The following is a 5,613-nucleotide window of genomic DNA, read 5'->3' as shown; positions in this document are numbered from 1 at the left end:
TTGCAATTACTGCATGTCAGCATCACACCATGTTGTAGGCTTGTAGACACATACTTTGAAGACACGGGATAGTTCAGTGATTGTACGATGTACCCCTCATTGTTAGCTATGAAAAATAGAGTAACTATGAAAAAAAAATCAAAGGCCAGCTCTCGCCATTTTAGGTACAGTTCTGTTTGCAGTATCCCCAGTTGATATGGTACTATCATGCTCTCGCCAAAACTAGAATCCCATACATGAAGCTATAAGCAACCACCATATCTACCCGTTCATGATACATAAGGGGGAGGGGGTAAGTAAATTACCTTGAATGAGGACTAATTGTTAGGCTGCTGCAGCTGCCAACATGCCTCAGCTAAAAACATGGATTTTGTCACTGCCACTCAACATAGGCACCGGGGCACATGAAAACGAAGAGAATAATGCATCAATTAACAGGAGCCAAAATAAGCAGAGCAGATCATGAGCTAAAAGAAAAGAAGTAGAGGATTCATACAGAAGGGAAGGAGCGAGGGGGTTGTGGAAGAATACCCGCGTGCGCCGTAGCAGCTTCAGGCACCACAAACACCATGTCAAGCATAGATAGTTTTGGATAGCAAATATAACGAAGAATTTTGAATGTTAGCTGCCAACCACCATTCTGTGATATTTGCCCAACTTAAAAATTATGGGAGTCAAAACAGAAAGAGAGGCCTACATGAATCATTCCTTCTGCCAGAGGCATAGCATTTCAGGCCCAAAACCTCTATCCCCAATTCGCTTTCTTCTCCCTTGATAAGTTGAAGTATCGGTGATTTTTTCATACAATATGTCTGTTTCAATTGATAAAACGTCTCCGGTGTTGCTATTTTGTTTGCTCTGGGAGGGGTCATATTGTAAACAACTGAAACACCAATAGTATCTTTATGAGAATTTACACAGATATATTTGCACTGACAAAAAAACCGAAGCAGAAGATTGTCAAAAAATAGGAACGATTAAGAAAATATAGCCGCACTTTAATTATACAAATCAAGTGAAAATATCTAATATGCACTACATGTGTGATATAGTATTCTCTGAATATAAAAGATAAGCTAGCACACACTTTCAGAAGCATAAAGCAGATAACAAAAAAGATTGATTCATCAGGACCAGTGTACCATCTAAAAGTGCATTGTTATCTAGTACCCTCATTTTGTGCATAGGTTGCTGCATCCACAACACCAAAAGAAAAAGAAACACCTTCTGATCCGTCCCAAGAGACATAGAAAGAGGATCCAAGAAGCCAAAAAATACCTTTTTACTTCAATTTTATTCTTTTTGGGACCGGAATACAGTCTCACTACGTAAATGCGGATCCAAACAACCACGACAGCCATCCAGAAGGTCCATGTATGTAACTGAGAGTTGGACCCTGCCCTACACTAAAGAACTTCTACCTAAATAAATATCAAAACCAGCGAGCAACATGCTAGAGAAAAAACATAAGAAGAAAGTTGATGTTTGAGGCTACTACATGCAGATATAGGGTGAGTAATTATTAATTATGCTACAGTGGAGTCATGAGCAATGATCCCCTTCGACAACAAAACTTGGATAGCATGCTATCCTTCATCTTTCAGACTGCAGTTCTGTAACTATCCAGCATTTTTATATGACATGTTAACTAAATGCAAACATAGGAAAAGAGAAGCCTATCAGACCTAAATTCATCTAATAAAAAGGAGATAAAAGGAATGAGATAATAAAGATTTGCAGTAGGTGTGCACATTAAGTGCAGTGACACGCGACTGTCAGAAAATTCAAAGAAAGGAGTCGAGCAATATGCAAAGATATTATTTGGGGTGCTTACAATTTTGTCGTTACTTCTGGACCGGTTTAAAAATGGGCTGGTATTCCATGGAGTGTAGATAGTAGGAACAGTAAGCAGACTAACATGATCACCGCCGGGCCAAGCCATGATTTTATCTGACAACACATTTCTTCCTTTTGTGCAATAGAAATCCAACAGTAAACACAGTTATCAATGCAAGCATATTTTAGTGTATTTGTTTACAATTTTGAGTTCAACAAAAACTAGCGAGTTCACTATATCTGCATGTAGAAGCCTCAAACAAAAACAACACAATGGGAAGTAATATAAACATTAGAGTCTCCAAAAGTTCTTCCTTATCCTATATACAATAACTTTGCAATGAAAAATAAAATAAAATAAAATAAACATCACATCAGGTTGTCACAGAAGAGCACACCTACACTTTCAATCAATATGTAATAGATCTACCTTTTAAGAATGACCATATCTCATCAAGCTGGGAAGCATTGTCTCGCAATACAAAGATCAACAATAGTCATTATACATGTTCGCTACTCACTGAACCTGCAGGTGAACCAGCATCAAATTGGTAAGACACATATTTCTAATAAGTGGGTGTCCAAGGGGAAAATTTATGAAACACGAGAGTGCAGATAAGACCACCACTACACACATCATCGGAAGTAAATCCCCTATTTCCATATAAGCAAACATGATACTTAGATCAATCATCACTGCCACCATTTGTTTTGCAGGTATGAACAAGAAAAAATACAGTGAAGAAAAATGAGAATGTATGGCCTTTTTTTTTTACCTTGCTATGTTCAGACTAATTTGGTGAGCTATTTAGTAAGGAAGGAGAGAAGCAGGAGGAGCAGAAGGATCACAGAGACGAACTGTTGTCGCTAGAGTTGCAAGACAAGGAGCAACGAACTACTGGGCGACGAGGACGTGGAGGTGGCGAGAAGCGCGACATCGCCCCCTCCCCCCTCCTCTGGTGGCCCCTGACCCATCACCAGCCACCATCCTTGCTGCTACTTCCTTCACCTCCATCCTCCTCACCCTCAACTGCACGGATCCGGTGGCAGATCCTCCTCCGCGACCTGGAGCGACAGTCAATGAGGAGAGCGGCAGAGAATGAAGCCGGCGAGGCAAGGAAGATGAGGGGCGGAGATGGAGGAAGGTAAGGGCGGCGGCGCCAGAGGGGAGCAGCAGGACGGAATAAGAAAGAAGCGGCGCATTCGAGGTGCAGGGGAGGGGAGCGGGGCTCGAGGAACGGGGGGATTGGCTGCTAGGTTTTCACCACCCAGCACGATCCATCCCCACATCTCCCCTTTCTCTCACCCAGAACGCACACATGACACACGAGAATGCTGGGCCCGGGGACATTTGAGGCCCACCCGTCATGCAATAAAACGAAAGAAATGAGTCACGAATAACGAACGGCTAAGGCTTTGACAGCACTGTAAAAAATCATGTTGCGGTGAAATCGTGCGAACCAGAGCGCACGGGCGACGCAGTTGAACCAGGATGGCGGGTAGCGTAGCGCATTTTATATGTTCGATAGGACACTAGGTTAGAAGGAATGGCATTTATAGGGCTCAGCCAACGGTAATAAGTAGCTAGTACCATATCTTTATTTTTTTAGTGATCCATATCTTTGAATCAATGTCTGTGGTACTCGATTTACTATGAATCTAATTTTCTCCGTTTACATGACCAATAGGTTTTAATGTTAAGAAATAATCATGGAAATTGCCACAACACTACGTGTTTATTATTTGGATCCCTGTATCCAAATAGTTTGCACGTAGTACTGGATTAAGTTGCAGTAGTTGAGATTTGGCGGTGATTTCTGAGAGTTGAACATGTATACATTTTGTGACGTACCCTTTGAGTGTGATTATTATCGGGTAGAACTAATTTCTATCGTTGACAGTGCTTTGCAAAACACAAGTGTACATGATAGCGGCCAGCTGTGTCGAACAAATTTTCTTGATTCATAATCAGTTCGTTGTCTCGCACAGCAGATCTCTAAACGGGAACCGCTGCAATACTGTTTCGGGTATGGTGCATGTGCATTATTGAGCTACAATTCAGTCAACCTCGAGACAGAGATAAGAGGGGAAGTCCAGTCGAACCCTACACTGAGCTTAGCATCATTGGCTGCAGGGTCTGCTACGTATTACTATTACAATACAACGCATTAATGCTCCTGTCTGTGCCTCTTTCCAACTTGTTTGTTACTGCAGGTTCTGACACACACAGGTGCCATGGTCTGCCTGCAGACGTATGTGACTATTGTCGGCGCAACATGAAATGAGATGTTCTTGTTGCTGACTGCTGACAGGTACCTAGAGTGAACGAAAAATCCACACAACATGAAGAGCACAACTACTGAAGGAGCTAGTGATACCAAAAAGAATTTTTTTTCTGAATTTCTTAGAGACATACTGTAGTATCAAGGAAGCAATGACATTCCAATAGATGATAGTTCGTGACAATTCCATTGCATGCTCCTGTGTTTCTCTTCGATTTTCATTCAAAAGTGACTAGTTTGTGACAATTCAAGAGCTTTGATTATGTGTTTTCAATTGATTTTTGTTGGGAAGGAAGAAATAGATGGTTCATCTGTGGGGCCTGCCTGTTTTGTTGTTTCTTTCCGCTAGCCAAACACAATTTTCTCTGAAACAGGCGGGGAAAACAAAAGAATTACTGCTGCGTCATTACTTCTCAAATTGGTGGCTCCCGCGAGAATCCACAACAACACTTTCTCATTGATTCTGTCAGCGATGACTCCACCAGGGATGCCGGTGTTGCAGAAGTTCCAACAGTAGATTGTGTTGACATTGGTGTACAAGCTCCAAACATGCCAGAGAAGGCATGGTTGCCTAGCAACCTACGAAATGGGCTCCTCGTGTGAGATACTCTCTAGTTCAACACGACAAACATTTTTGTAATGAACACAATTTTCCTAATACCTTCACTCTCACAACATATGCAACAAGATGCTCAGTCTTGTATGCATACTCGAACCACATTGATAGAGACCTAAAAAGGGTGCTACTTCTAATAGTACTTGTCGTGATCATTGCGACATGGAAAAATGGGTTATAAGACATAGAACCAATGTCATTTATAGTGCCCGGGCAGCCATAGCAGTCTAGTACTCCCGATTCCCAAAAAAGGGCCTACATTTTGTTGGATGCATACCAAGGTCTATTCAAACCCACCAATCATATACTAAGTGTTTGCCCACTCAACTCAGCTTGTAATTGCTCCAAATAACTATGTGCCTTGCTTTTCGGAGGGAGTCGTAGCACGTAGAATAGTACTGAACCAATGATCACAATATGTCCACTGACCAAAATCTAATTTATTACATCTGCGATATGTTTCAGCTGCTGACAGTTCCGAGGGTGAATAAACTAGCGTATGTTGGATCAGAACGACACCTTGTTAATGATAGGCATAGGACCGGGCTAGAAGATAATCATGACAGACGAGTGCATCATAGATGATAGTTTTGTGATGAAGACTGTTGTATACATATAAGTGATGATTTTTTTTGCAAGAAGCCATTTGGAATTAGTACCTCAGCCATTACATGGTATCCTCAGCCGTGTGGAGACTGCACCACGTCGATCGGAGAGGGGGCCAGCCTTGCTGCACCACCCTTGCATGCAGAGGAAATTTCTACTGACGTGGGTATGCACTAACTTCCATGGAGCAGTGAACGGCGACGGTGAATCACTTAGATTACGCCATGGTTCATGAGACTGGAACATGCATGTTTCACTCTAAGCTCTGCTGCA

This window comes from Triticum aestivum, chromosome 7D, assembly GCF_018294505.1.
Source record: "Triticum aestivum cultivar Chinese Spring chromosome 7D, IWGSC CS RefSeq v2.1, whole genome shotgun sequence".
Lineage (NCBI taxonomy): Eukaryota > Viridiplantae > Streptophyta > Magnoliopsida > Poales > Poaceae > Triticum > Triticum aestivum.
This window is presented reverse-complemented; position numbering follows the sequence as displayed.